Source organism: Parasteatoda tepidariorum, chromosome 1, assembly GCF_982258835.1.
Source record: "Parasteatoda tepidariorum strain Cologne lab strain chromosome 1, Ptep-v5.0, whole genome shotgun sequence".
Taxonomy (NCBI): Eukaryota; Metazoa; Arthropoda; class Arachnida; order Araneae; family Theridiidae; genus Parasteatoda; species Parasteatoda tepidariorum.
In genome coordinates, this window is record NC_141755.1 from 117143588 (window position 1) to 117157170 (window position 13583).

The following is a 13583-nucleotide window of genomic DNA, read 5'->3' on the forward strand; positions in this document are numbered from 1 at the left end:
TAAGCTCTTTATGCACCTGGTTACCAAATTTAAAAAGTTTTTGTATTTAAAAATTAGACTGATAAAGTTTCGTAAATTTTAGAGCATTTTTAAAACTTTTAAAATCACATTAAAAAAAAGATTAACATTTTGAGACAAGGTTCAATAAAACAAAATTTACTGAATGAAATAAACTGTTCAAATGATTCACTTAGCTTCTTCAGAATTCTAATTTTCCAAATGCTGAAGGGGTGGAAAAAGACCTTGTCAAAACCATTATTAAATCTTGATTTTCCATTATTACCCTAACGTAATATTCTAGCTATATAAATTCTCCATTATGTTAAGCAATCTCGATCAAGATAATTTTCTACTGACAAAAGTGTCTGTAGACTAACAATGAAGTTTTCTGAACTATTTTATATTCTCGAAATACAATTCTATTTAAACAGCATATAGTTTCCATTGCGCTTAAGATGTCATAGCTTTCAAAGTTTTTGGTTATTCTACAAACGCAGATCTTTATAAAAGTGCTAATTGTTTAATTGAAATTCTTATTTTCTTAATTAAAGCTACAAAAAACTGCAACAGAAAATCTTAGCAATTTATATTAAGGTCTTAGGGACCAGAGCTTTTAACAAAAAAAAAATGCGATTTTTTGCATAGAAATATGTAGCGCTGAAACTCTTTAAAAAATGTGAGTTTAATTCATATTAGGATTTAAAGAATACATTTCTGCTGGACTGTAAACGCCAGATAAAACACGAATACTTCAAGAATTTTTTTTTTAGAAGTAAACTGTTCAGACTCTTTAAATGTAATCATTGAATAGAAGAAGAATGTGAGAAAGTTTCCACATTTTTAATCGGCAATTTTTTATTACCTAAAATATACTCAGTTGGTAGTTAACATCTCACCGTTTTTTTTAATGTGGATATTTTTTCTGCCGGTTTCATTTGATGCTAGTTTTCATGGAAAACTAGGTTTAAGCACTCTTCATTAAACTCAGTTGGAAGGCCGGAAAGACTGGTGTCTGTGAGGTAAAAATTACCATTTTTAAATCACAAGTGACTCCTTTCTCACACTACTCATACACAGCACAAATGTTCCGAGCAGCTTTTGCTGCCTTAGAACCAAGGTGACAAGGGACTTTCAAAGAAGCAAAAATTTGTCAAAAAATCGATATTTTACATTTTATATTTTTGAAATTTAGGCATTTAACTGAACATTTAAAAAAAAAAAATTTCTGGAATAAGAGCAAAATTGATGAAGTTATGGCCATTTCAGTTTTGACCACGCCCCTTTTTTTAACCTTTTTTTGTCTGTAGGTAACTGTTAAAATTAGTTTAGTTTAAAATTAATTTAAAATTAGATGAATATTTTGTTAATTTTTTTAAAAAAATTTAAAGTATGTAATTATTAAACTAGTTCATTAGACAATATTTATAGGTATTTATATTAAAAACAAGAAATATTTGTCAGATGTAAAATTTGCAATGAAAAAGTACTAAAAGTCATTTTTCTCAAAATGTCTTTTTTGAGAAATTTACAATTTTCAAACTGTTCCAGCGTAATGAATTTTCATTCCATTGACCTGAGAATTTAATGCTATATATTTATGAATATTATTAACATTTTGTTGGAAAAGTTTTTTGAATTAAGTGAATAGTATATTTTTTATACATGATATTTTATAGAGGTATCATGATTTTTTCCTAAAAATGTAGGTTTTTTACTGTTTTTTTAATGTTATTTGTTTCTATAATAAAAAATAAAAAAAGTACTTCCAACAATTTTTTCAATATTATCTAATATGTAATATTTTAAAAGAATTTTGTCATTTTGACAAAATTTCAGACGCGAGGAGTAATTTAAAAAAACATAAAAAATTGAAAAATTTAAATTTTTTAATTTCTTAAATTTTGAAATATTTTTTTGAAATTTTGTATAAAAGTTGTTTTTAGCAATATAAATGTATCCTGAAAATTTCAAGCAAATCCCTTTATAATTTCAAAAAAAAAATTTGAAAGCCCCTTGTCGCCTTAATTAGAAGCAAAGAGAAAAGTGCTGAAAATTCTCAACTGGCCATTCCATTTTAATGATCTGAAAATTACCGTAAATTCATTCGAAAACAAATCAGTCTCTTTCGAATGATCTGAAAAATTATGCAACAAACATTTAATAAAATACGCAAAATTGGAACTTACCGACCCAATAATATTATTCACAAGTGGGTAGGTAGAATGGATAATTAAATTAAGCAATCACGCAACAGCCCGATGTGTCCAAGGGTCAAGGAGGTTAAGGGTGTATAATTTCATAACCAACAGCATAATTATGGGAATGTGGGCAAATGCCTCCTTTACATTTTAGACAAGCTGTTGCCTTTTGGTCTAAAGTTATATGAGGTTCAAGTCGCCACTAAGGATTAAACCTTCCCTCTGGATGTTATGTGGTTTAGTACCTTATTAAGATAACGTTTGACGCAGCCACAGGATATTCACCAGTAATAATACTCCCAATCTAAAATGCCAGCTTACCTCAACAAGAAAACATAGTATGTGGCATAGGGTCAAGCTTGATCGTACATTTTAAATGGCGATTTACCCTTAGATGATAACTAAGTATTTAAACTTTTGTTAGAATTTTGCATCATTTCATTACTATTAGAGTGTTCAGATTAAAATTATAATGACTAACTAGTTTAGTGTTTCAAGTAACTGCTAAATTTTTAAGTGTTTATTTCTAACAAGTGTGTTGTGCTTGCATCAATCTAGGTTACTAATTTGCGTTCATTCTCCCATTCGAGGTAAATTGGCATTTTTGGACAATTTTTCTAAAAGTAATTTTACAAAGTAAAGTTTAAATTTAATTTTTTTCATTATTAATTTGTTGGCCAGCAGTTGAATTATACTAGCCTCAGAGTTAATCAGAATAGGTAAAAGTGCAATAAAAAAATGTGCAAACTCAAAAACAATGCCAACTAGTCCCCGTAACCAGTAATAGTCAAACTTTACTAATAAATCATCCAGACAAAACATAATTATTTTTAAGGGAAGAGAGAGAAAAATATCAACTCAGATAATACCGAATTAAAATCTCTCACACGCTGCTGTCACAGGCATTCGCACAGAAACATTACTTTGGAGATGTTTTCAAAGCAAAACTATAATTGTTACAAGACCGTCAACAATATCACGCACAGCGTTTTCCTGACAATGCCTTCATTTCCAAACAAGGAAATGGATGGAGTAATGGTGATCCACCCCTTAACCTACTCCGAGTATACCCTGTTTTTTTTTTTCTAGTGAGGAGGGGGCTATGCTGTCAAGCACAGTTTTTGCTATCGGCGATCTTCCTTTAAAAACAAGGCTACAATACAAAAGCCGTAGTTGAATGTGGTCCAACTCCATTCATTGAGAAAAATGGTATTAATTTTCATGTTTATGCAAATCATTTCTATCTTATTTTTAAGCTAATTAAACCCCCTATTTATTTTTTCTTACTCAAATAGACGGCACTAAAAATTAGACATGATAAGAAAAACAATGCATTCATTAATCCTCAAGGTTCTAAATGTCATAACGAACAAGAGTACAGTTACTAAGTAAAGCAGTTAGATTTGAACTATGCATGAATACAGCTGAAACATGTGAAATAAGAACAAATAATGGTATATATTAACAGATAAGTTAAAGTTTCGGTTTTACAATGAAAAACATTATTCTGAGTCGAAACGCACAATGAAAGAAGGCAACACAGTGAAGCAGAAGAAAATGACAAACAAGTAATAATAATTCGAAACAAATAATAGAGCTCGAAATAGGGAAATAATTCTGAAAGAATGGGATACAAGTAAGATAATATATACAAAATCATTTGAACTTATGTATATTATACGTTTGATTGTATATAACGTTAAACAAACGACCCTTTTGGGAGACGGCTTTTAATACTAAACTCCGTAGCCCAACCCAGAAGATAAAAGATCTCCTGAATCAACCTTTTGGATCAACTAGCAGTCGTGGAAAATTTTTTGCTGGAACCAATTCACAATTGTGTTTCATGGAGAGGAAAAACATGAAAACCTACTAAGATAAACCTGGCAGGAAGGGGATTCAAACCCCTGATACGTCAACTGCTGAGAATATTTTACGTCAGCACTGTGGTCAGTTCGAGCTGGGAGCACAATTCAAATCGATCAGCCATGGCTTTGATTTGTACCTAGATCACTTCATTGAAAGGCAAGCATAATATGTCACGGTGGTTATTTTTATGTATATTGGGGAAACTAAACGTACCAACAAAATGAAATGAACGACACTTTGAAAATCAAGATGTTAAACGATCTTTTAAACATAGCTCACCGATCATATTACAGATTCATTTAGATTTCTTCAAATTTATTCAACACTGCTACTCAGTCAATCAGTAATTGTTGATAGAGGGTTAAGGCGAAAATCGTTCAGGCGTGAAAGATAACAAAGATCCAGAAGACAAGGGAACTCCTGGATCAAGTATTGGGATGAGTTTGGGTTAGTGGAGGACTTTTTGATGGAGCTAACCCGTAATTTTGTTACATGAAAAGGGAAACTAGGAAAACCTCCCACGGTTTGCCTAACGGCAAGGGGACTAAAACCCATAATATCTCTACCACTGGGGATATATTACGTTAGCACTGTGGTCGGTGCGAGCCGGGCCGGAACTCGTATCCACCAACCATCAGTGGGAATCGAATCATCATCTCATTGGGAGGCAAATGCTCTATCCCCTGAGCCACCACGGCTCAATCATAAATTTTTGAAGCACGTGTTTTTTTTTTTTTTTTTTGGAAGCATGTGGTTTCTAAAGCCAAAGAACGTAGACGGGAAAAAATTAGACAACAATCTTTCTGCCATTGGATAATCTGTGATCGCCGAAAGGCGATCCCAATTTTTAAAAAAAATATTGATTTGTAAAATTAACGAATTTTTTAAAATATTTTTATTCTTTATTTATATCATTAGCAGTTTCCGTCAGTCATTCATATTTTAACTTAAAAAGTTTAACTTATCCAAAAGTTGAACATTTTAATTTAACATTTTAAGGCATTCAGTCTAAATTTCCTTTACATAATGCAATACTTAAATACTTATTTTGAAAAATAAATTTTTATACATTTAAAAAATAAATATAGACAGTTAGAAAACAAAGATATACACCGGAAAATCACAACGCATTGCAGAAAATTTAAATAATTGCTTGAAAATTTATGCAGTATATTGTCGATATATTTTTAAATTTTCAAAATTACGCTGGATATTTGAAAGGGAAACGAGAACTGCAGTTTGACACGTTATACACAATTTAATATTTTATATTAAGTTATCTTTCCTCTTTGCTCGTAGGAAAAAACTAGTTTTTTTCTTCTTTTGCCTACCTTTATCCCTGCTGAGGTGATCCCAACTGGAAGTGTGAGGGAGGGGGGGGGGGAGACTGCAGCGGTCCAACATGTATTTTTATTATTACATTTATAGTGAATGTTTTTATCACATTAACCTTTTCGCTTAATTTTTATGTGTAACTTAAACTATCTACTATTTAATTAATGTATTTAAATGTAGGCTCTTGAACCATTAACATTGAGTGGAAATCCGATATGTATATGTATGCATATGTATATATGTATATATATATATATATATATATATATATATATATATATATATATATATATATATATATATATGTATATATGTATATATGTATATATGTATATATGTATATATGTATGTATATATGTATGTATATATATATGTATATATATAAGTATATATATATATGTATATATATGTGTATATATATATATGTATATATATGTGTAGTATATATATATATATATATGTATATATATACACATACACACACATCTATACATTGGTTTCCTTTTTAATAAATTGAGTGAGAAACTCCGTCACCTGTCGCTACGTCTTTTTTTATTCTAAATATAAAACACACACTTCTATTTCTCTAGCATCAATTAAAATTGAAAGCCTGGCAATGGGCCTTATTTACATCTGGCGTGTCTTTGATAATTGACGTACTTCATTAGGTATAATGACGATATTTCTGTCTATTTTCTTCCTTTCATTCGAAAATGATGAGCACCTTTTTCTGAGAACCACTGGCTGCTTTTTTCCAAACCTATTTAATTCTCCTGTTTCATTTTAAAAGCAGAAAAATACCAATTATAAATTGTTTTGGTGTTTTGAAGTATTTGTTAAAACAGCATCAATTGAATCATATGAATATATTTAAGAAATTTCTTAAGGTATTAGAAATACACTGCCCCTAGAATAATGGAATAGACATTTTCAGTTTCTGACATTTTTTTAAAAATTTCTCAAGAAATACTTAAAGGATTATTTTGCAACTTTAGAGATGTTTAAGTATCATACTTATGAGATTTTTATACTCATGAAATTTTTCATATTTTATAAAATTTAAAGCTTTTAGAGGTTTGAAAGATCTACAATAAATTACGAAAGAAAGCAAGTATTTTTGAACACCCTATGCCAGAAAATCCACCAATAAGTTTGTAGCTTGTATTGATTACTTTAGTTGTTATTTTTAATATGTGCATAAAGTTTTGTAAAACTAGAGTAAATATTTATGAAGATATGAACATTTTTATAAAAAGATAATTCTTTTGTTTCACGTTTTTTCGTTATAAGTTTATACATATTCAATGGAATTGAACAAAAGTTTTGGAGCAATTTAACATTAATTACAAAATTGTCTATTTAAAGTTTTGAAAAAAGTCGTTAAAAATTGCGCAATTTATGAGTATTTAAGTTAGTTATTTTATACTGCGTATACGTGGAAAATTTTTTAAAAAGTGTTTTCATCATTTTGTTCTGAATCGTATCTGACAACTAATAAAAAAATTGATTTGAATATCTCAATAGTTTAAAAAGTTTCAAGCAATTTTCTAAGTAATTTTTGGACTTCTTAAACGAAATCTCAAAACGATCAGTGGTTTTTCACATATGTTATTCTTTATCATTAAGATGAAATTTAATAACAAATAATAATACCTTACAATAATCGTCCGGAAACTAAACTTTGATCTATGGGTATACAGAAAGAAAAACATGCAAACGAAGACCTACTTTTATCTGGGGAAGATCAACACAGATCATTTTTAATAAATCTTGTTTAATAGTACGACATGAAATTTGTGTATAACCCCTTATCGTTCTGAGCTTTTTCTTAATAAGTACAAAATCTACTTTAATTACAAATAAATAAATTGTTAAAAAATATATTTTTTATAATTTAAAAGCGAAGCTTTTGAAATTTTTTTTTTTATGTTATCGTTACTAATATATACTTTCTTTTTTTTAAAAAGTAGGTTCCGAACTTTCGTTATTACCCTCAGAAGATGCCGGAAGTGTTGCTCATTTAGCATTACCCAGTGGGCACCTGTGAAACTAAGTCACGAAACATTACCCATGTCACAAATACCAGTTTATAGGGTGAACTACATTCACACACCACACAACAGAAAACAAACACATAGAGAGAAACATCCATGACATGAGCTGGATTTGAACCCACAACCTCATTATTAATATTACTCATAACATTAATAAACACTTTTTTATTTTAGATCTGACAAAAATAATTAAGTGCGTAACAAAACAAATGGAAATAAATAAATGGAACAATTTTAAGTAAATAAATACAAAAAAAAAGTAATTAAAACATAAAAATACATATAAATATATATATATATATATATTATTCTGAATTTACTTGAAAACTAAAATTTTTAAAATTTTCCATTTTATTTAATCATTTTTTAGTATTTTACGTTAGTAAAAATTTTTTTCGCTATGCTGTTTCAAATAAATTTGTACTGATGTATTTTTTTATCTTTTTTGTCAAAAGAAACCATTTAAATGTTTTCTTCTTTTTGTGTACTCATTTCCGATGTGATGACAAGGGGAAAGGCCATGGATAATTCGCGGTCAGAGATGATCCCAAAGGGTGCTGCTGGACTGTAACTATAAGAGGCAGGATTTTATTTTCGTCATCTGCATCAGAGAGATGTTCATCCCGAGGATTATGTCGCATCTTTTATTCCACACTTTGGTGAGTCATTTTTGTTTTTGTTTTTTTAATGTGTCACTTTTTTAAGTGTCCTTTGTACCCGTTTGGGGGTACAAAATGGCTCATTTTTACAGTTAGTCGAAGGCTGCAATTGTTCTTTATCGAAAGCATTTACTATTAAATAAATAATTTTGCATATTTCAGGAAATTATGTATTTCTGAATTAATCATCATAAATAAAAAGCAAATCATACATGCAGAAAATAAATACTTCAAAATGTAGTAAATAAAAAAAAATATTCTTTATCAAAAATAAATATACTTTGCTTAATTAAATAAAATCCATTAGTTTTTTTAAAAACTTTTTTTTGATTGTTTGCCAAGTCTTGTATCAGTTTATTTATTTTAGAATTTTTAAATGAAATGAAGATTTTTTTATATAATAATAATGTTACTTTGGAGTATGGCACGATTTTTTATTTGTTATCATATGGTAGAATTTTTAAATAAGAAGGCTGAAAAATTATGCAATGCTCGTAATATTCACAATTTTAATAAAAATGTACAATTATGCGTGTTATAAATAAGTGTTTATAAAAAAATTATGTAAATAAAAGATTACTAGAGAAGGATAATAAATATTTTAAAGAAATAATTTGAAATATCACTAGTAAAATATATATATTTTTTGTAAAGTAAATAACCACTAAAATGAAAATTTTTTTTTTCATCTAAAGTGCTTTGTACTTTATTTCTTTTTAGAGTTTAAAAATGAGCTAATGTATTCTTTCTATCCGTTTTCTTCCCTTTTCTAAACTTTGTTTTGTAAAAAAGAACGAAATTTTTATTCGTTTCTATGTGATCGTATGGACAATGTTTCGAGACGAAAGCTTATGGGGTTATAAAACAAGTTTTTTTTTTAATGGTATCTGATGAAAATAAAGATACTTTGTGTAGTATACAAGTACATTTTTTCACAGGAATACCTAATTTAGATCATACGCGTGTTAATACTGAATGTCTATTTCATTATTATTTATTTTTCTTTTATGTAAAACTTTTATTCTTTATAAAACAGGCATAAATATGATTGCTTTATAAGTAAAAAATATAGATAGTTTATAAGTGTGAAGTATATAAAGGTAATTTATAATAAAGACAAATAAGAATACGGAGAAAAAAATTCAAGTAAAATAACCGTAGTGTAAGATAGACATTTCTGATAATAATAATAAGAAACATAATTCCGGTTAATAATATCAAAATAAACGGTACTCAAACCATTCATTTGGTAATATTTTTCAGATCATATTCTCATTTCTGGAAATACTGGATTTCAAAATTATAGTTCCTATTACCACGTATTTAATAAAAGAAATACAAAACTTAAAAGTAAATTTAACCAAATAAATGGTTTTTATGTCTTGCTGTAAGGTATCATGAAAACCAAGATTTTCCACTTTTACGATATTTTAACGCATGTTATAAAACAATAGTTTGTTGTCAACTTTACCAAAATTATTACCAAACCACTTCGGTAAAACGTACCTTGATTTTTTTTTTTGGTATAGATGAACCAGAAACGCTGTAAATTTTACAATATTTTGATAGTTTTTACTGTATTTTGTTTAGCAGTGTCTAAAGTACATAAATAAAAATAGCTTATAAGCATAAAAATAAAGATAGTACATACATAAAGATAATTTATAAATATGAAATACGTAAATAAAGTTACTTTACGAGTATAGAAATAGTTTATAAGTTAAGAAATGAAGATGGCTATCAATAAAGGAAAACGAATATTAAATTTTCTTTTTAAAAAAAAAAGTTGTAAAAAACTAAACAAACAAGGAATTTCTAAATAACATACAAGGGAAAATTCAAAGCGTCGAATTCACTTAATAATAGAAGCTTTAATAAATATTTGAGATAATTATATGTTCTTTTTCATTTTATTCTTTACGAGGGAGTTCCGGTCTCTGCTCTCTTTTCTCACTAATCCCAGCAATTATTGCGTAATTCTTTTAGTTTAATAGCGAAAAACATTGTTGCATCAAAATTAAAAATTATTTTATTAAAAGTGTCAAAATTCTTTTATTGCATTAACAGAGATTTGGTTCCACTTATTTAGTTCCCGATTCTGATTAAAATTTTATTAATCATTTTGATCACTTGACATTACAACTTCGGTCTCAAATTTTTTTTTTTGAAAACTTTAATGTATCATTCCGTTTTGAATAGTTTCACGCATTTCACGAATAATCCCTGACGTATCTTCACATCAGGAGATATTTGGGCACATGTTGTCGCTGAAGTGTAGAAATCAGTTTTTCTACGGATTGTCTACCTTTCATACATGTTAATGAACTTTATTTAAATGTCAGGGTTTCGCTAAAGAAGTTTGATCGTTTAGGGCTCCATATCTGAAAGAAATGGGAACAGCTGACCTAGACCTCCTAGATAATCTGCACATTGCTTACTAAGCAGTGCCCGACTTAGCCTAATTGGGGCCCGGGGCAAAAACTTCTTTGAGGGTCCCCTTCTGCTTCACTACTTCAATAATGAAAAACCGAACTTTATGGAGGTATTTAAATTCTCACCTCATTATACATATATAGCAAGAAAATTGACTAAAATTTTAAAAAAGCTATTAAGTCCCCCCTTCCAATGGTCAAACGAAATATCGTTCTGTTCATTTTATTGATTTTCTGACAATTCAATGTTCATCATGCCGAATGCAGTTTTCTGATTGTTAACTTTGTCATCTAGCTTCGAAAAATTCATATCCTTGCTGACATTAGGGCGGAATTCAGCTAAATGTTGGCAATGACGATGGCTCAATTAAGCCAATCAGAAGCATGTATTTTGGTAAACATATCGCATTTTGTGACACATAAAAATGCAGTCTTCTGATTGGCCAAATTTGTCCATCGTAAGTGCGAAATTTACCTAAATTCCGCACTAGAAAGCCATGGTTTTACAAAAAATAGATTTTTGTGTTCATACGATAGATTCATGAAGAAGCTAACATAAAGCTGACAGATTTTACACTGTACTGATATTTTGTTTAAAAAAAAGTTCATTAAAGAAGGAAACCTAAAATAAACTTTCTATTCGATGTGGGGTCCGGGGCAACTGCCCCGTATGCCTGAGTCAGGTTCTGCTACTATGCCCTCGTTAAAGGTAATCCTTGCTGGAACAACAACAGCGTTTCTGCATGCTTAAATTAATATAACATTATTTATTTATTTTTCGTTATTTAAAAAAAATCAAATTACTAAAATCAAATCATGAAAATTTAGTCTAAGTCGGAGTCTAGTTAAAATTAGAATTGGGCTCTGTTAAATTCGCACATTTGAAATAACAGCTCTATCGCCCTCTTAAGACTAATGTATAGGTTGTGTGGATAGCAAGTGTAAATGAGTTTAGTCACAATGTAGAAAAAGTGAGGAGATAAATGGGGTTTAATGCTTAGTTCCGAAAAGCAAGGATTAATTAGATTACAGTTAGCGAGGGTTTTAATGATGAAGTATGAAACATAGTTTGAAACTCAGATTACTTCAGAAAGAAATTAAATCTCAGATACTTTTCATTAGAAGTGTCTCGTAATCGACGTCATTAATAAAATTTCAAGAACATTTGTTAAAATTGAACTAAAGCCAAAAATTATACACAATAGGGTAGCTAATTAATATTTGAGCAAGAAGAAACAAAAACATTATTCAGAAAATAACTGCTTGACGACATTCCAAAACACAGATGCATTGCTTCATAATTAAAGATAGAAAACAGCACTCAGAACTCACTAGAAGTGAATAAGGAAAATCAGACAGCTTAAAAAAACACTATAAGGTCAACAAAATAAAATAAAGGTAAAAAATTTAACTGGTAAAACCGTGGTGTCCAAGAGAATGCATTCTTCATGCACTATGCATGAGGAGAAACTCATTATATGATTCCTTAGTTGAATTTCGCACCACTCCTCCATAGTGCTTGGAAATGCATCCTATTTCGATTTGTATTTCTCTGCTGCCTTTATTTTTCTAGTTCTGCTCTTCACTTTTTCGATTCTAGTCAAACTCTTTGTTATCAGTTGATACTATACAGCTTTATTGTTTCATTGCGACTGAAACCAGTTTGCACTTGTTTACGTTCATGTATCAAATGTTTGAATTAGATGATTCGATGATTGGATACAATAGATGATGTATTACATAAATATAGAATATTTATTATGTCAGGTATTTTAGTAATATATTATTACACTAAATTAGTAGACGCACTGTAGTGCTTTAATTCTTCGCATGTTCTGCTCGAGTTTTATATTTAAACATACATTTAATGGGTTTTTATTAAGGAGATCTCTTAATATTTCCTATTTGTGTGTGTTTTTAACGCACTGGATGTTAACCGATGTTTAACCAATGTTAACCAATTGATACACGAACGTACACAAGAGCAAATTGGTTTCAGTCACGTAAAAACAATAAAGCTGTATAGAGTATCACCTGATAATTAAAATTTTACATAGAATCTTATGGTGAGTCTAATAATTAAGTCAGGGACTAATCCCCTTTTACAAATGAAATTTTTCGGCAATAAAATAGGTTTCAATGCTTTTTATCTTAGTGTTTGAGGGCGCATGTGACAAAAAAAAATTGAGCTTGTTTTAGATAGAAAAGTGCAATTAAGAAAAATCATTCTTGTTCTTGCTCAGAATAAAATTTCATTTTCACTTCTGGTAAATAATGAAACATTATGCCTCAAACTTTTAATAAAATACGCAAGGTTAAAAATTTGAAAAAAATATATGGGAACTTACCGACCCAATATTATTATCCACAGTTGGGATGGGTAGAATGGATAATTAAGTTAAGCATTCATGCAGCAGCCCGATGTCTCTTGATTATTGTAGTTGAAAAGTGAGGATGCCACGAAATCCAAACCAAGACCTATTTTGCCAATAGGTCTTGCTATTATGTTGCTTCTTGATAAATGTCGCGTTTAATTGAATGGTTCCATTTTTGTATTACCTCTTCGGGGAATTTGTAATTTAAAACACATTAGGCCCATTTTTATAATTACTTTTTTTGCATTTCGGTACTGTACATGTATAAATTCAATATTATTTAAACAATAATATAAAGAAGAGCATAACCGACGAAGAAACGAAGCTGTTTTTTAATAACAAATATTTAAAATTGGCGGTTAATGAGTTAAGAACTACTGTTTGTGACGTCGCTCTAAAAGACCTTGGAGATCTCAACGGCCATATTTCTCGGTGGCTATGGCTCAGAACAACACCTCCTAGAAAAGAGAAGGCCTCAGCACAGGTTACCGTAAATATCCTTTAGTAGTCCAAACGTAATGACATATTTTGTATTTCTAACCACTGCACAGCTTAGTATCCCGAACGTAATGACATCTTTCTAATTTTTCATCTACTGCGCAGTTAACTTCGTCACATCGGACTACTAAATTGATCCGTGATGAGGAGGTGTTGCTCAGAG